The sequence below is a fragment of the Dermacentor variabilis genome, chromosome 1 (genome assembly GCF_050947875.1).
Source record: "Dermacentor variabilis isolate Ectoservices chromosome 1, ASM5094787v1, whole genome shotgun sequence".
NCBI lineage: Eukaryota > Metazoa > Arthropoda > Arachnida > Ixodida > Ixodidae > Dermacentor > Dermacentor variabilis.
In genome coordinates this window covers 236590792-236610583 of record NC_134568.1, presented here as the reverse complement: position 1 = coordinate 236610583, position 19792 = coordinate 236590792, and positions in this window count along the sequence as shown.

Sequence of the window (19792 nt, the reverse complement as noted above, 5' to 3'; positions counted from 1 at the left end):
AGTGCGTGCTTCGCGCTTGAATTCGGTTGAGCAAGCGACATAAAGTAACAAAAAAAAAAAAGACGCCACAGCCGGCCAGAGTCGATGAGGGTAAAGGAAACGACGATCACGTATACGCAATGAAAGTGCGGGGCAGGCGTACGCGGTGGTGCGTGAACCGGGATTGCTCCCGTATTGCGTCAGCGCGGTGTCGTCGGCTGGTGATACGAGGACGCGATGTCCAGTAAACCTGCAAGAATCTAAATTACGGGGAGAGGTGGCGGGACATTTAATCAACAGCTTGGGCCATGAAGATTCATTCATCGTGGCTGAGATCATCAGGTCATCCCGGAAGGGCTCTCAGAAAGAAAAAGAGCGTAGAAAAAAAAAAAGGCCTCGATGCCCACAGATACATACCGCAATAAAACATATGGGCATTCCACGAGGCCACATTGTTCTTTCCCTGTGACGTTCCCTTTCCAGTCGAGACAAATGCGTGCCAGTCTTGCTGGAACAGGTGACTCCTGCAGCACGCGTCACCATTACCGGCGTGCCAATCTTTCGAACCAAAGAGGAAACAAAATGCTGCAAAAGAAACGTTAACCTGTTACTCTTTCGCCGCGCTTGAGCTTCGTTTCTTAGAAGAGAGAAAGGATGCGGGTGCCTCCAGAGCACGTTTCTAAAACTCTGGGCTCGTCTCCCTTGGAGCGGAACACGCGCTTACGAGTAAGGTTCCCCTGCCTCTGGCTGGCTTCTCTCGGCTTCATCGGTTGTGCACGCCTCAGCCGCCCGCTCAGGCGGGAACCGATTTTTGTGCGGCTTCCAGACTCCAAGGTCTGCACAATGCCTGCAAAGCCTCGGCGCACACAGTGGTCTACGCCGACCGTTCTCCAGACACGCGCGCACAGAAGGATAAGCAGCAGAGGCGTTGTCGCGCGCGGCGCGCATACGCAGCTCAAGTGGCCGGCGCGCCTTTGGTTGTCGCCGCCGCCGTCGCGAGCGTGGGCCGGCGCCGTCGAGAAGGCGTATCGCGCCGCAGTGACAAGCAACCTAGTCGGGCGATCCGTAAAAAACTGTGGAAAAAAAAAAGAAAGGGAAAGGAAAGAACGACAGGAAAGAGAAAGAAATGTTGAGGCTGAATTAGCGAAGCCAACACCACGATGTCCAACACCGTTATTCGCTGCTACCTGCCCTTAAGAACAGATTATAGCGTAAGAATTCTTTTTGCGTGTGCGAATACGGTACAAAGCTTTTGCTAAGAAAAGCTTTTCCAAAACTTTCCTGTCCCCATAATGTACTACGTACACAGCTAGTTATACTTGTTTATTGAGAAATAAAGATCAACACAACACGAGCTGTCCCAGTTCGGCTACAGTCGCGGTGATCATGCCCTTATCACCCCGCTCTATTCTAACTGACAACTATCTCTTCGAGCACCGTCATGAGGAAACGCTTTCACGTAAGATACGATTTCATTTTTTTCTTCTTCTTTTTAATATGGGGCCCGCAGTTCTCTATACTCGGTCAATGGGTATTCCCATGCATTACTACGTATTGCTGTATTGCTGGCGATCGCCTGTGCACTTACGTTAGAGCGTACAACGCAGCACAGCAGCGAAATGAACGTTACGAGGCATGGAACAGACGTTGGTCAGAGCACGCTATGGTTGCTAGTTAGTAGTGAATGACGCCATTGTCCGCAAGTATACAGTCGTCACGACGGTGCGCACACGTAATATATATAGGTGGCCCGGTTTCCGTGAGTCGTATCGCAGATGCCTAATAGTCCGGGTGACAGCAGCGCCACGGTAGCACACGCTCCGGCGCACGTGCAAATGGAGCCACGAGCTTACATCTCGTTTTCTCATCGTCTGGCGCACCGGTCTTTGGCACCGTGCAAATTGCGACGATTCGTTACGTCGGCCAGGATTGCTCGCGTACTCCCCAGCAACGCTCTTGCAAGCTCCATCTTCCTCTTTCGGCTTCTCGCCGGGGGTATGGGATTATTAGAAATCTCTAATACCAATCTAATAGTTCCTGCTATTCGATTCGATAGTTCACTATTCGAAGTTGTCGAACATTCGTTTCTTTCGCATACATAAATAGGAAAATTTATTGGAGTCTCGAGGGAGGCAGACCAATGGATTGGAGGGGGGGCTGTACAAATTATTTTGCTGCAGGATAGCTCCAGTTGTTGCCTAGGGACGCCAGTTCCTGAGCGAATACACGGTTGCTCAAGAAAAGGAGAAAATATTCCATATTATATTTGGTATTCGGAAGCCGTTTTTTTTTTTTCGAAGATTCGTAATCGATTCGGAAACTACACGATTCGAACCCCACTAGTTCTCGCCGCTGCGTTCCTTCCTCCATGGTTGTTGTCCTTCAGCACACCCTCCCCGTTTCAACTTACGAGAGCTGTCGGTTAACTTAGCTTTCTTTTCTTCCTTTTTTTTTTCTTCGACAACAGTTTCATGGTTGCCACGATGGCTAGAAGATGAGGCGGAGCCGCGACTCTGCTTCTTATAGCACACAGATACCTAATAATATTTGCAGCAGTGCCACCAGTGCAGTGCTTGGTGTGATCGAGTACAGTTAAGGTCGTTTGGCTTCCCTATAGAATATCCAGATAATCAAGGGCACGAATTCAGCAGGCGTATTGAAAAGTTCTGTTTGCTTCGATTTTAACATTTTGTATTCCCTTATTCCCCTCGCTCTTTAAGTCCGCATTCCAACCGTTATAGATATGTCCCTTTCTCTCTCGAACAGGTAATTTCGAAATAGCTTTTTTTTTTTTTTTTGCATCTACTGCAATCTTGAAGACGGCTAAGACAGGACACCACAGGAGAAAAACGCGGAGAGCGACATGCATGAACAGGATCCAAAGCGCAAGAATGCGTGTTTCATTTAAATTGCCTACAATGATGCGTTAATACCTCAACAAATAATTTCAAATCACCTTTTGTACTTCCATCTGTGTACAACATTTACCTGAAAGGATATGTCGGCTAGTTAAAATGACGCCGGCTACTCGTCTCGCGAAGAACAAAACAGATTGTAATGAGTAAAAAGAATCGCGTTAACCGAAGGACTCGATCCTAGGTAACGACCGTATGAAGCCTCTATGTTTCCTTGGCTTCGTTGTCTGCTCGCTTCATTGTGGGACGATGCCCTCCGCGACGGACCTCCCGAGGTCCTCCGAGCTGTGCTACAACGGGCTCGAAACACCGCCGGAATCATCTTAAGGACCCTGGACTGAGGGTTCCTCCCACACTGCTCTCGCCATTCAAATATTAATAAAGATGTTTTACTCTCTCTCTCTCGCTTCATCTGGATGTGATATCATTGCACTTATAAATAAGAGATGCAGGAGATTGGAAACGCATTTGACCGTAGGGGCAATAATACTCAAGTGATACGCACACATTAGACTTGACCAAGGAGGATAATTATACATATGAAAAAGGAGCATGTTCTGGAGTGGCAGTCTCTGCAGTCGCCTACTGTCATAATTATAAAGCTATTTTGGACACGAAGTCTTTATCAAGGTACTCGATTGCAGTCGCACTTAGTGTGTGGCGTCATCGCGCGAGCGCCCTGCTCGAAATTAAAGTGCGTACGTCTGCGTGTCCATCATGAAATTCACTCGCTCTTACTCCTCCTTCCTATCGTTCTCTCCCTCGTTTTTCTCTGCTGTCTTTTCTTTCCCTCTTTCTTTCTTTTCTTGCCCGCTCTTTATAATAAAACCAACTGGAACGCCATGGTCATATCTCTGCAACCTTTCACCGATCAGGAATTTCGCCCCTGCCTCTCAAGTAGCGTTGATGTTCGCTTTCGTTACTACACCTGCGCATCATTTTCTCATACGGATGCAGGAAAGCCTCGCCGCGTGCGTCCTTCGTCGCGTGCCGGCCTACTGTCGCGCCACCTGCACCGTAGAGTGCTCAGCTTTCGCTGCAGGTGTTGGTGCCGCGAGGGATGGTGCGCCAGCGGTGGTGCGCCCGACCGATCGGTGTGCGCACGCCGTCTTCCGGGCGGCCGGCTGGGGCGTGCCATTTGTAAGATGGAACGCACGCGCTCTCAAGGTCGGGGCTCACAGCGTGGCCTTGGGGGAAGTCCTCCTCGGCGGCGCGACTTGCCGTCCGTGGACGGCTGCGAAGCGCGTAGCAGCCTCCTCTGCCGCCGCGTGGGACGCGCCCCCTGCGGCAGCGCAGCGCCTTCCGTTCGTCGAGGAGACGCCCGTACGCGGCCACGTCGACGCGGCGCACAAAAGGCCCGCGCCGCTCACGACGAAGAGGTGCGACGAACGGCATCCAGCCGTGGTGGGGGGCGCCGCACGTGATCCAGCTCTTGCAAGCAAGCCAAGTAGATACGTACAGCATGATCGCGGCCCTCGTTAGAAGCACACATACATGATCCGATTCCGATTCGTAGAGCTACGTCCCAAAGGGCCGAACCAATAGCACTAGCGAAGGGCGTTTGTGCGTGCGTGTGTTCTAACCAATCTTTGTAATCACTTATCTACTACCCTCAAACGTGGGGCTTGTCACATGCCTGCGACGTCTTCTATACGACGGGTAATGCTAAACGCCCGCTACTATTCTTCGAAAGCAGGAAATGGTCCTCTCTCGACATCCCTTTTGAAGAAACGCATTTATGAATGGCATATCGTGCCAGCGAGACTAATTTTTTCTCTCAGACTGCCGACGCTTTGTTTCCCCCCTTAACTCGCGCTAGCGATCGACGGGTTATCTAGGTAACACTCGAGCACTTAATTCTTGGCGCTGTGCCTTTTTGCATGCCGTCCTAGCTCCTCGGGCACGCTCCCTCCGCTGGGCACAGAGTGTCTTCGCGGTGATAGTGTTCCAATGCCAAGTTCTAGCCACTGTGTGGTATAATCGCAGAAAGACACCAGAGACAAAGAAATTGCCGTTTAGCGCAATAAATGACTATGCGAAGTTGAATTCAATTAAAGAGATGGTCTTGTTTTTCTGTTTGCGGTCTAGCCGCGGATTTCCTCAGTATTGGTTTATTGAAACTGGCTACCACGCGAGTAACTTCGGTGAGAGGAGCTCCCGTTTCGTAGCTTGCCTATATAATCTTCTACTGAAACTAGCTTTTTTGCTAACTTATTTTTGGGTATATTTGTGTGTGTGTGTGTGTGTGTGTGCGTGTGTGTGTGCGTGCGTGCGTGCGTGCGTGCGTGCGTGCGTGCTAACGCGAGTACCACTTTAACCAAAATAGTAGGCATTTGTCTGAAAAGATGCAGCCAGAAGAAGATCCTGCATTCGCGTCGACTTCCACGCCATAGCGTCAGCCGCTTAGAAACAGCTGCTTAGGAAACTGCGTCACTTTGGGTGCATATGGGTTATGCCTTATACGCTAGTCTCAACAATGCAACTTCTTTTAGCAGCGCATCCCGCTTGACAGTGCAGCTTAGACAATGTGCGTGAGGGCGGGGGGTGGGGGTGCTTGCATAGTTCCGTTCGTAGCGATGACGTTGAGAAGCTGAGTGGAAAGCGCGCGAGCGTGTCCGTGACGCATCGATTCGCCGGAGGGGCACCAGCCGTATGGGGGGGGGGGGGGGGGGGGTCCTTCGCGGGGCACCCCGATCGAACAACCCGAGTTCGAGGTCACTGCAGTTTCGGGGGACCACCTCTTACGTCACGATGACATCACATGGACGTCACGGGACCCTTGGCCGAACGCCCTTCCGCCGAGCGTGGCCAAATTCCGGCTGTGCTGAGGTGCGCCTCCCGCTAAGAAAACGAGGCGCTGATGAATAGCACGCTATTTCGGTGCATATGAGCGGCCCCAGCCGCCTTTTCCTCTTTGGCTCACTTCGATACACGACTTTTGGAACGTTGCGAAGGTCGCATGTCCGGGGCGCTCGTATCGGAGACAAATGTCGGCCTGCGTGGAAACAAATAAAGCGCCAACGGTCGTGGGTGACCGGTTTGTGACGAACCCGTCCGCGCAAGGCGCCCCCTGGCCTCTCGAGCGGGGCTAAGGCGGTGGCGCGCTGGGAAAAGAGCGCCCCCCACTCTTTTCTCTCTGCCCCCTAGCTTCTCCGGCGCTGCCAAGTGCGCAGTTGCCGCCGCTCGCACCCTCGCGCCTGCCCCGCTGGTTGACTTGAGCGCCACTTTTGCACCCAGAGGAGAAAGTGAGAATAATCGCCCCGTAGAGCAGCCACCGTCGCTTGACACACTGAGAGAACGTGCCCGTTGGAAAGTTCCGCGCACACTATGGAGCAGCGTCCGCGCAGAAAGAATGAATCATTTTGGCTTCCGCTTACCGTGAAGGCCTGGACAGAAGCAAAATCAAGAAAGGGGATGGCAGATGGAGTAGTGCACTGTGGTATTAAGCTTATAAACAGGGATGAGCTGCCTCAGGGCTGGCCAGCATTTCCATAGGAAGACCTATCTTCGTCACAGGCAACGGACCTATCTTCAAAGGACTTAGACCTATGTTTGGCGAAGATAGGTCCTCCTATCGAAATGTTGACCAGCCTTTCTGAGGCACCTTATCCGTGTTTATAACTGTTATGCCATTGTGGACCAAGGCAAGATGCTTTGGCTGAACAGAAATGGAACTACCTATTGTGCTCCCCCAGGGATGGTCGTCGACCCCAGACTATGGTAAAACGCACTAACTCTGCCACGATATGTGATTAGAAGAGAGAGGAGTAGGCTCGGATGGGGTGAGAAGTCTGCCTCGAGGTCCATTATAGACAGCAGCAGATGCTAGAAACAGCGAAAACATGGCGTAGAGTTGGCAGCTTCCACGATTTGCACGACAAGAGCACGTGACGGACTGATCTCATTAAAGGCACGCGAAACGTAGGTACCCCCACCCCCCTTCCTAATAAAAGAAAGAAAGAAAAAAACTCAGATAAATGCATAAATATACAAGAGTTTTCAACTGGCGTAGGACAATGCAGGACATTATTATCAATGTTACTGCCCGACATATAACGAATAATATTTGGGGTTTTACGTGCCAAAACCACTTTCTGATTATGAGGCACGCCGTAGTGGAGGACTCCGGAAATTTTGACCACCTGGGGTTCTTTAACGTGCGCCTAAATCTAAGCACACGGGTGTTTTCGAATTTCGCCCCCATCGAAATGCGGCCGCCGTGGCCGGGATTCGATCCCGCGACCTCGTGCTCAGCAGCCCAACACCATAGCCACTGAGCAACCACGGCGGGTGACATATAACGAGAACGCTTAGGCGCACTCACTACGTAATTGTCTACCTTGTATTGAAAGTGTGACTTCTAGCTGTGAATTTCCTCAGTAACAGTGAAGTCTGATATCTAGCGGAATTATCTAGGACGTGAGGCATTTGCCAGACATTTTACTGTCATCGGTTAATCCACTTGCTATCTGGTATATCGCAACCTAGCGTGCGTGAGGTTATGGTATGTGCAGTCTAGCCTCTAAATGTTTTCATATATACTAGGTTATTGTCAATGAAGTTTTTATGTCATAGAAATTAGTTCTGAGTCACTTAACTTCGTCCTTTTGCGCAGATCTGGAAGCGACAGTGGCTGTCTCATTGGTAAATGAAGTGTGGCCGTCTTATCTCTCATTACATTACATTTAGGAGATGGTAGTTCCTTAAAGTGGCTACGGCTACTCGTTTTCACATAAAACAGAGACATACTCATTAAATATGAAAGCCTGTCGTTTGACAGGCAAAATTCGAGTTCATAGGCAAAGGACACCAACGTTCTGCCTCTAGAGTTCACTTTGGAGCTTCCCCGTAGGTAATGGTGGGCGTTAAAGTCACCGGTGAGCACCCACGACTGTGGAGTCGATGTCAAACTTCCCCGTAAGCGCTCACTATCTAGACGACTTGTTGGAGATAAGTAGGCGCCAAGAATTGTGAGCGAGAGCTTTTTTCTTTTTCACTGTTAAGCAAACGTATTGATTTACTTCGTCAGGAGGCACTGGGTGATCCACATAAGTCAAGTCATGGCGTATAAACACAACTACCTTGCTGCACTCTCCGTGGCTAGAGGACATAAAGCACTCATACCCGGACAGTCTGGTGGGAGCTGACAGGTTGGGCTCGCCAATCACGATAATGGGGAATTGGTGCGTAAATAAAAACTGTCTAAAGTCGGACATGCGTGACTGAAGCCCTCTGGCGTTCCACTGAAAGACAGATGCATTCTTGACCTCCTCTTGAAACAACGGCAATTCTCGGACCGTGGTTTTACCCTAGAGCCGCAAGCACCGGACTCAAGGTGTCCAGCACCTGCAGTGCGCTATGTGCCGACGGGGCTCTCATGTTACCCAGTAGAATGCGTATGGCGTCCGTAAGTGACTTCAACATCGCTATGACTTGGCAATCCTCAGTCGTCGTCGCATCAGTGGTTCGTGAGGTCATCGAGGGCGGTGCAATTTGATGTGATTCCGAGGCAGGTTGTGCTCGTGGAAGTGTAAGCCACTCTTCAAGAGGTGCGAGTCTTGCCCCTTTCTTTGTTTTCGCAGTGTCCGTCTTTGTGGAAGTCGGCGTTGATATGGTAGCCGCTTTGCCGGAAGATGGTGTATCTCTATTGGTAGATGCAAGTCTTCGTGATGCTCTTCGGTGGCGATGTCGTCGTCGCCTGAGAATAGCGGCAGCCTCTCTGTGAGTTGAATGGTCCCGTACCATACGTTTGAGTACTGCTCGCTCGTTCCTCACCCGCGGGCAATCATTGGATGAGGCTTCATGAGTACCATGGTAGTTAGGGCACCTTAACACAGTTGCGCGGCAGGCATCTGCTTAATGAGATTCAGCGCACAGTGGGCATACGAGGTTATTCCTACAGACACATTTTACGTGTCCCATTTTGCAGCATTTGTAGCGTTGCAGGAGCTTCGGTACGTATGGGCGGACTGGATGGCGGACGTGGCCAACTTTGACGTGTGGGGGAAGGCTGTCTCCACCAAACCCATGGAAGCTTCAGGCAACGTGTGTTGCCAAGTCTTGTGACGTGTATGATGAGAGTGCCTTATGTAGTTGGCGTTATTAATATTGGCAAGTCGTCTGTTGGTATAGGAATATCAACATTATAAATGACGCCGACAGTGTCATTGCAGCATGTAGGAATCATGGATCGCACTTTCACTTTGTCGATGTTGATCTCCGTTACGTGCCGCAGGCTTTGCAGCGCACTACGGTGTAGAACGTCTACTGCGAGGACATTCTTCCGTGCGTTTATTCTCACGTCTTTTATCTCGTTTGATGCGATTCCCTCAAGAAACGCAGAAAGGACTTGCCTGTTTAGGAGTCATAGACTGGACACAGGGTACATGCCCATGAAGAGCATAGTGTATGGCGAGCGCTGTGGTATTGTCTTCATGGTGGAGACACTTGCCGACGATGACCTCCGTAGCACTCTTCTTTTTGTCGTTCGGCTCATGACAAGCGTGCAATCATCGTCCGACGAGTCGACGCTGTCCAAGTACAACTCGGTTGCCTCGCTTTCCGTTTCACTTGACGTGTTTCCACGTTTCCTTGACTCGACTCGACTCGACGTGATGGTTGGACGCTAGCAAGGTCCCCGAGGCTTCTTCATCCAATGCCGCAACAGGGGAGCGGCAGCTCCCGGATTTTGGAGAGAAACAAAGCGAGACAAGGGTACAAGCGTTCTGTGAAAGAAACACTTCGTCGTCGTCAGCCCACTGCTATCTAAGGAGACCGTAACACAAGGGGACTGGCGATAAAACGGCATGCTCTACATGGTGAAGTAAGGAAACCGTTACGACGCATATATGAAATATAGAGGGTCGATTATGAAAGTAATGCGCATCTTCTGGGAAAAATATATCTACTGACCGGACCTGTACAAGTGGTGAAAATTCTTCAAAATACTCTCCCCCTGCACCAATACACTTGCGGAGACGTGTCTGCCACGCCTGGACGGCGCCCTGAAAGCCCTCGACGGGAATGTCTCTCATGAACGCTGTAACATGCTTTTGGATGTTTTCCACGGTCTCCCAATGCCTTCCTTCCAGCGCTCTCTTCAGTCGGGGAAACAAAAGAAAGTCGCACTGAGCCAAGTCGGGACTGTAAGGGCGATGAGGGACCACCGGGGTGTTGGTCCGTGCCAGGAAGTTGGTAAAAATGAAGAACGTGTGGCTGGGGCCGTTGCCATGGTGGAGCTTGACCGTGTCTTTGATGTCAGCCCTCACGCGTGCGAACCGGTGTTTCAACCTCTTGAGCAGCTCCAGGTAAAAGACTGAGTTGACAGTTTCTCCCTGCTTTACAAACTCAAGATGGACGTTTGCTCAGGCGTCAAAGAAGACAATGAGCATCGTTTTGAAGCGAGACTTGCCCATTCGCGCTTTTTTGGGGCGGGGGTATGATTTTGTGTGCCACTCAATGCTCTGCCTTTTCGATTCTGGGTCGTACTAGAACATCCAGGATTCATCTCCAGTTACGACAGAGTTGAGAAAGTCCGGCTCATTTTGAATCAAATACAACAATTCTTGGCAGTGCGAAACTCGAAGTTCTTTCTTATCTTCCGTCAACACTTTCGGCACAAGCTTCGTGCAGACCTTGCGCATTTGCAGATCCTCGGTCACTATGCCATGAACCGCAAATGTGGACATGTGTAAGGTGTCAGCAATTTGCTGGATGCTCCCCCATCGACGGTCGGAACGCTAAACTTTGCGAACACGATCCACGTTTTCGTCGGTTCTGGTCGTTGTTGGTCGTCCAGAACGGGGTTCGTCGGCGACCTCCTCCCGGCCCTCCTTGAACGCCTTGCGCCACCTCCCGGACTGTGACCTTGAAATGCAGTCGTCCTTGAAGGCCTCTTGAAGCATCTGGAAAGTTTCGGTTGAATTTTTTCCAAGCTTCACGCAAAACTTGATAGCGGATCGCTGTTCAAGCGAACGCTCCATCGCGCCGTGTTATCCGCGCACTGATCGGAGTAAACTGGCGTCCGGCTGCGTTGGCAGGGCAGAACCCTCGCCACATCTCCCGACCGCTTTTACTACGCTGCCATGGATAGTCGCTTCATAATAAAATAATGCGCATTACTTTCATAATGTACTCTGTATAACAATGTAAACTTTTTTTTTCACGGCTTTCTTAAAGAGACTGCAATACAAAGACGCAGGAGATCATACGGTACTGTCCACATAGTGAAGTACTGATACCGTTATGACGCGTACATGAAATAAATAACTATATGACCTTCTTTTTAAGTACATCCGCATTTCTATGCCTACCCAACGAGGAAACCCAGCCCTTCGTCGGTCCGTCCGTCCGTACGCCCGTCGTGCCAGACGAATCGCTATAAAGACTTTAATGGATAAAACAAAATAATTTCGAAAGGAAAGAACGTTGGCGGTGGCAAGTTTCGAATCTGCGACCCCATGCTCAGAGGTCCAGTGTCTTACCCAGTGGGCTAAACTCCCACGTTTGCAGCAGGTGAATATATCTGAACCATATGAACGTGTTGTACCAATGGTACAAAAAAAAAAAAGTCAGAGGAGAACAGTTTCTGTGAAGGATTCGTTGAAAGATTTGTTGATGGTGGAATAAAAGTAATCTCACTGACCACATGTAGAGCTGACTTGGAGAATTGTAAACACTAGCAAAATTCAGATTTTGTGAAAATTTAATGCCAAGCACGCCACATCCCCGATGCGTTTCGTTTGTCGCGGGATGCGCGTTCCGTTGGGACGTTCCTTCACCGACTGAAACGTCACCGATTTCTGAGTGCTCATGCGCTTCACGTCGCCCAACGCTGACAGAGAAGCAGTAAATGAGTTGATAAGGGTGATAAGGAGTGATGAGGGGTTATATGGGTCTCATGACGGTTGATAATGGTTCGACGCTGATGGAAAGGGTGCTAAAGAGCGATAAGGGCTTATAATTGTCGGATAAATTCTGGTAAATTTAATAAGCATTGATAAGGGTTAATAAGGGTCGTATAGATTGCGATAAGGTTCATAAGGATTGGTAAGAGTTGATAAGGGTTGGATAATGTCCGGTGAGGTTGATAAAGACAGATAAGAGTTGAAAAGGCTCGGATCGAGTCCGGTAAGTTTGATAACGACTGATAATGGCTGATAATGGTTTATACTGGCCAGATAAAGTTTCATAACATTGATAATAACACCTGGCTGCATGGAGGTGAGCAAATGGCACAAGGCTTACTTAGACAAACTTAGACAACTCCCAGAAGAGTTTATCGTGATTTTTTTCCTGCTATCTAAAGAGATATACAAGGAGACTGGCAATGATACGGTATGCTCCACATGGCGATAAGGAATCCGCTACGACGCAGTTATGAAATAGATAACAATGCCACCTTATTTTTCATTGGTATTCAGAGGGGACTGTAATCAATAACAATGTAACGTTTTTTCGCGGCTCTACAATACAAAGTGACTGGCGATAATATGGTACAGTCCACATAGTAAAGTACTGATACCGTTATGACGCGTGCACGAAAAAGGTAACTATATAACCTACTTTTTTTCACTGCTATCTAAAGAGATGGTACTACAAGGGGACTAGCGATAATATGGTATAGTCAACACGGAAATCGGTACGACGCATATATGAAATAGATAGCATTGCAATGTAGTTTTTTCGCACGGCTTTCTTAAAGGGACTTCAATGCAAAGGGACTGGCAATAATACGGTACGATTTAACGTCATTTTTTGCCCGCATGGTACACGTACAACAGACGCGCCGTGGATGACAGCGACGCAGCTGCAGTCGTACGTTGTAAAATCCGAAATATGATTCTGCCGCATATTTGCCCGTCGTAAGCTGAATCCGAAACGATTTAAGAAGCTCCAGTGGACCATGGCGCAGAAGAACATCCACGAAAGTGTGTCTTGTGTGACCCTAAAATACATACCTACGTTTCTGGATATCGTGCTGTGCTTATTAAGTTCTTGTGCGACCGCCTTTGAACGCGCCATCGCGCGTGCGCGCGCGCGCATCACTTTTGTGATAGTTTTCCATGTGTGCCATTTTTCGCCTCCCTCAACAAATCATGACCAGCCTAGTTGACCACCCTGGCACAGTGTCCTCTTCTCTCTCTTTTGTGGCCAGCGTTTCTGCGCTCGCGAACAAAACGTTCTTTGCGAGCTGATGTCATCCTTCGGATCTCAAGTGACATAGCGATCGTAACATCTAAAGGCCAGGCGACACTCGCGGATTGTTAAGCGTTCCCTTGCAAGAAAGCGATCACCTGGGGTGTAATCAAAGGAGGGTGGGGAGGGGGAAGGCGCGTGCTCCCCCCCCTATCCAGAAGTTTCGGTAGTCACCATTTGCAGCTGCGCTCTGATCACATCGTCCCAATGTGGCTCATCCTGAGCTGAAAGGTAAGTGAACACAGAGAGAGCGCCGAGTTGTCGCTGACAATTTTGTATACATGCAGTATACAAATTTATGAAAATTGTTGAAAAGTATGACATTTTTTTATACATTCATACTACGTCACGCGCTACGTCATACATTCACTGAGACACAGCTGCGATGGAGCGCTGTTTTAGACACAGGTGGCCGTTAAACCGAGCTCCGACGCGAGCAGCGATATGAGTTTGCTTTTGTTGTTGGCTCTTTCACTCTCACTTTTTAGGGAAGAGTTTTTCCGCGCGGACGCCATAAAATCCCGGATCCTAGCCATAGACATATAAATATAAATTATAGGGTTTTACGTGCCAAAACCACTTTCTGATTATGAGGCACGCCGTAGTGGAGGACTCCGGAAATGTAGACCACATGGGGTTCTTTAACGTGCACCTAAATCTAAGTACACGGGTGCTTTCGCATTTCGCCCCCATCGAAACGCGGCCTCCATCCCGCGACCTCGTGCTCAGCTCTCCAACACCATAGCCACTGAGCAACCACGGCGGGTTAGCCATAGACAGCTTCGCTGTAAAAAACAAAAGAAATGTGAATGGATTAATAAAAGGAAAGGAGACGTCCACCCAAACGTAGCTAAGTGCAACAAAGGAGCCCCATATGCAGGTTCCTCGAAAGAAAAGCCTAGCAGTTGAAGAAAAATTCGCCCTGGTCCGGGACTCGAACCCGGGGTCACCGCTTTCCCGGGGCAGCCGCTCTACCATCTGAGCTAACCAGTCGAATTTGTCAACAACTCGAGGCAAACGCAAGAGTTTGACGTAATAGTTCTGTGGAAACTCGCAAAGTGGAGAGAAGTAATTAATAAGGTGAAATGAGACGTCCACCCAAACGTAGCTAAGTGCTACAAAGGAAACCCATAGGGGTTCCTCTAAAGAAAAGCCTCGCAGTTGAACCAGCCGCCTGGTTACCTCAGATGTTAGAGCGGCTGCCCCGGAACGGCGGTGGTCCCGGGTTCGAGTCCCGGATCAGGACGAATTTTTCTTCAACTGCGAGGCTTTTCTTTGGAGGAACCCGTATGGATTTCCTTTGTAGCACTTAGCTACGTTTGGGTGGACGTCTCATTTCTCCTTATTAATTACTTCTCCCCACCTTGCAGGTTTCCGCAGAACTATTACGTCAGTATAGAGTTTGGAGTAATCAGGCTATCCGAATGCGCCGAAGGCGTGAAGTGCGTGGAGTTCTGTTCATAGCATTAATTTTAATGCAGAACAAGTGACTTCCAGAACGCTCCGAGGCGGCGTTTCCTGTTCTGCTGAAGTATGTAAGCGCACTTATCGCTTCGGGGCTCCGATCCGAACTCAGCTTCCTCGGCCGCGTCTTAAACAAGGTCCGATACGCGTGCGCTATGAAAGATCTTGACACAAAGCATCAGCACCATGAGCATCGGCACATAATAACATTGAGTGCAAGCTGCCACTAAAGCACACACTATAGCAAGAAAAAAAGAAAGAGAAGAAGGTTGCCTCAGGAACCAGTGCAGCAGGTTTTTAAAGAAAGTCGTACCGTGCGCCAGGCATCGCACTTAACTACGCTAAGAGGCAGGCCACACGCACTGGGATTATAAAAAAAAAAACAGAAAAGCGTATACGTTTAATGGCAACGACCTTCGGTGCATTCTCGATCTCCGACGAATTATAGCGCGTTGCGTAACCAACGCGAGATGAATTGAGCCACGAAGTATACAGCACGCGGGCGGCCCACCGCGCCGGTCAGCGCCTGCTCTGCGCGACTCCTTCATCCGTCTCACTCTGGCAGCCGCGTGTCGCGCCCGTGTAAGACGCTGGGACACGCGCTCCCCATCCCGCCTAGGTGCGAGCGAGCCGCGCTCGGTGCCAGCGATGCCGAGCGGGCCGGCGGCGGGTGTGCCGTTTAAATTTAGAGCGCCCGTGCCCGGGCTGCTTCAATAAATAGTTGCCCGAGGTTCGCTGCACGACTTCAGCCGCGGCCATCTGGCCCCTCGCGCTGTCCGCGCCGTGGCCGGACGCCTTCGCGCGTTCGGCCGCGCGGCGCGCTCGACCGAGGCTCGGCAAGGCGCCGCGGGCTCTCTGCAGGCGCGCGGGTTTAAACGCGAGGCAAAGGAAAATTAAAGAGAAAAAAAAAGGAATGCAGTAGTTCAGGATGATCTCGTTAATAAGTAACACTATCATTAGCCTATCTCCCATAAGTCCAGAAAGCACAAACGCGAAGGAGAATTAAACGAATTTCTCCATCTTTATTTCTGGCCACGGAGCACAAAAACCGGAGTGCATTAGTACAAAAATGCGATGAAATATTTTGTGAGTGTAAACGTAATTGTTGTTGAAATTTGTTGATGAGAATTAGTTTCCTCAACTACCTAAGACTGGAAACGTGTCCCAGCATATTAAAAAACGCGTTACTTGTCGACTTTCCGTTAACCTGCCCGCGTTTACATCGGATTTGAAGGTGTCAAATTGAACCTATTAAGAATAATACGCTGTATAATGTGGGGTTAAATTATTTCTTAAAATTCACTGTATCGTAGTTCAGGGAGTCGTGTTCCTTCGTATCGTTTGTTTATTATTATACTACGAACACCTCCTCTAATAGCTTGTGTTTACCTTTCGAAAATTACGTTTCTCATTTTATTCTATACTGCCACCTGTGTTTTGGCCAATCTCCCGCAGTGCCGTAGTGGGTTGCGCTGCTTCGTGTAGGACCAACCGACCAGTTGCAGCGTGTGCGGACGAGAACGCAAATGCTTATATGATTTCGTCTTTCTACCGACTGAAAGCGATTTCTCGCAAATTTCTTTGAAATCAAATAAATAAATAGAGAGTAATGCTATCCGATTTCAGAAACAAAAGATCGCAAAATCAATGAGCATGATGAGCATTCGATAAACACCTCGTGGTAATTCCAGTTTGTCATTCTAAAGGAGGAGAGCGAGACGCTTCCCCACTGGTGACGTAGGGTTCTTTTACAGATATTAACACGGAGTTGGTGAGACGTACGCAAATAAGAAGAAAGAAAGTAATGACGCTTCTGCGTTAAAAATACACACATGGTGAGGTAGAGTAACAGTGTAAAGAATGACGAGGAGAATGATGTTTATGGGAACAAGGTACAGGTTGGGGGGGGGGGGGGGGGGGCACGTCAGGGTGAGATAAAAAAAAAAAAAAAAAAGGACAAGCTGCGCAACGTCGAGGAAATTTTCCCTGTCGCATTTTCTTCCAAGTAAGAGCAACTGGTATGCACCTGGGAAAGAGCGTTACACAGTCGTCGCACCTTCGGACCTTCTTATTAACTCATTCAAGTGGGCGCAAGAGGTGACTGCAGGGCGTTTTGACAAGAGAGAGAGGAAAAGAAGGGAGGTTAACCAGATACGAGTTTCCGGTTCGCTACCCTGCACTGGGGTGGGGGATATAGGGGTTGTAGAGACGACAAAGAGCGAGATGAGAACAAAAAAAGGGGAGAGCAAAGAAACAGGTAATAGAAAAGGTGTTCCAATCACAGGCTTTCACACAGGCCGGTCGATCTCAATTGAGAAGCTCAATAGCGCTTGCACGGCCTTCTGACGCGATGTTAAGTGGTGTCGATGTTTCAGAATTCTTTCTCCCGACAGAGGCTGGTCGTTCAACTGGTTCATCATCATCATCATCATAAGCCTGGTTACGCCCACTGCAGGGCAAAGGCCTCTCCCATACTTCTCCAACAACCCCGGTCATGTACTAATTGTGGCCATGCCGTCCCTGCAAACTTCTTAATCTCATCCGCCCACCTGACTTTCTGCCGCCCCCTGCTACGCTTTCCTTCCCTTGGGATCCAGTCCGTAACCCTTAATGACCATCGGTTATCTTCCCTCCTCATTACATGTCCTGCCCATGCCCATTTCTTTTTCTTGATTTCAACTAAGATGTCATTAACTCGCGTTTGTTCCCTCACCCAATCTGCTCTTTTCATATCCCTTAACGTTACACCTATCATTCTTCTTTCCATAGCTCGTTGTGTCGTCCTCAGTTTGAGTAGAACCCTTTTCGTAAGCCTCCAGGTTTCTGCCCCGTAGGTGAGTACTGGTAAGACACAGCTATTATATACTTTTCTTTTGAGGGATAACGGCAACCTGCTGTTCATGATTTGGGAATGCCTGCCAAACGCACTCCAGCCCATTCTTATTCTTCTGATTATTTCCGTCTCATGATCCGGATCCGCCGTCACTACCTGCCCTAAGTAGATGTATTCCCTTACGACTTCCAGTGCCTCGCTGCCTATTGTAAATTGCTGTTCTCTCCCGAGACTGTTAAGCATTACTTTAGTTTTCTGCATATTAATTTTTAGACCCACTCTTCTGCTTTGCCTCTCCAGGTCAGTGAGCATGCATTGCAATTGGTCCCCTGAGTTACTAAGCAAGGCAATATCATCAGCGAATCGCAAGTTACTAAGGTATTCTCCATTAACTTTTATCCCCAATTCTTCCCAATCCAGGTCTCTGAATACCTCCTGTAAACACGCTGTGAATAGCATTGGAGATATCGTATCTCCCTGCCTGACGCCTTTCAACTGGTTCAGCACAACGGAAAGCGATTGTCTCTGCACACTGTGCTGCGGGCACTGGCAAAGAACACATAGGCATATACCATGCGTCCTGCATCATTCTTTGCAGAAGGCAAGAGTCGTGCTCTTTGCCGTGTCCTTCTTCTTGGTTAAGCTTATAAAAGGGTCATAAGCAAAGCGCCATGAACAATGATAAATTTTGCCTAGCACTTGCACCCAACGCACCAAACTTTTCAGTGACATTATTTTCATTACAAATTCAAAGAACAATTAAATAAAGAAAAGAAAATCATGCTATAAGGTTGCTATTGAGGAAAATACCGTGCTGCAATTGTTCAACCACCGGGGAAACCAAGTGTAGTAAGTGAAGTTTTCTTTTTTTTTTTCTTTTTTTTAGCTATTCGCAACGCTTTCGTTGGGGAAGCACGCGTTGCAGATGGCGTATTTTTCGTCGCAGTAGAGCTGTGTTGTGTGCTTTCATTGGAACGTATCTTTGCATACCCTTTCGGCCGTCTAGAAACATAGGCCCCGGAAGACTCCCGGTTGTGCCCACTAAAATAGCCACAATGCTCTGCTAAGCTTAACGGGCAAGGAAGAATGCGGCAAGGCGCGCGAGAGATTTTAAAGCACTTTTCATTCGCAGCTGATCACAATTTTGTAAATGTATTTCGCTGTAAAATACGGAATGTGTTATGCAAACATACGCTCCGACAATGATGAGCGTTTATATTATTTGGAAATATAATAAGAGATGTACCATGCAGTGAACACTCGGGAAAACGACCACTTATTTTTCGCACAGTCGACTTCAAAGCCGTCCGCGAGACTGGTGAGTGAGTGAGTGAAAAACTTTATCAGCTCTAGATTCGCTGGTCTTCTGCGGTCTTCAGATGGAATCGTCCATCTTCTAGCACAACGGTCGGTTGCCCTTAGTCCAGGGCTCCGCTGGATGCTGCTGCCAGTTGTGCTCGCCGAATCAGACCTTCTTGGTCGACCTGGCGATCGCTGGAGAGCACTCCCTCCCATTGCTCCGCACTCGGGTTTGGTATAACGGGTACCACGTCTATCTTCTGGCATGCCCACGTTATGTGATACAGCGTGGGTGTTTCGTGGCACCAGGGGCATTTGTCATTGTATTGTGTGGGATAAATTTTGCTGAGTACGTTTAGGTTCGGGTACGAGCCCGTTTGTAGCTGCCTCCACGCGACAGAGTCCTCTCTGCTAAGGGAGTTGTGCGGTGGTGGATACCGCTTTATACAGCCCTTGTAGTAATTTAGTATCGCCGAATAGTCTTGGGGTAGAGGTTCGGTCTCCTCGAGGTCGCCTATGTTGGATGCTCGGTAATAAGTGTACCCTCGAGCTATCCTGTCCGCCTCTTGGTTCCCTGCCACTCCCGTGTGTCCCGGCGTCCATACTATCGTATGCCTAATTGGTTCTTCTTTTGTTTGTCGTTCTGTTATGGGGTCTCCGGAGCGGAGTATGCGGAGCGCTCCGTGCCCTATTCTGCCGCGTAGGTAGTTGCGGCACGCTGTTTGCGAGTCTGTAAGGATTGTTAGAGACCGTTTAGACCGATATCCCTCCGCTGCCGCTAGAGCGACGGCCGCTTCTTCAGCCTCGACTATCGTATAGCCTTATAGTGATGCGCTGGTGATCTCGCGTAGGTTCGAATCAATCACCGTTGCTACCGCGTTGCTGTAGCTCTGCCCCGCTGCTCTGGCGTACGTGGCTGCGTCCACGTATACTGTCGTTTCTTGGGGTGCTAGTGTCTTCTGTAGGTATTCAGCCCTCGCTTCTCTGCGTGCTTTGTGTAGGTTGGGATCCATGTTCCGGGGTATGGGTGCTACTTTTAGTGTGTTGCGATACTCGTCCGGAATTGTTTCGGTCCTCTGTATCTCTTGAAGTTGATCGGCGCAGC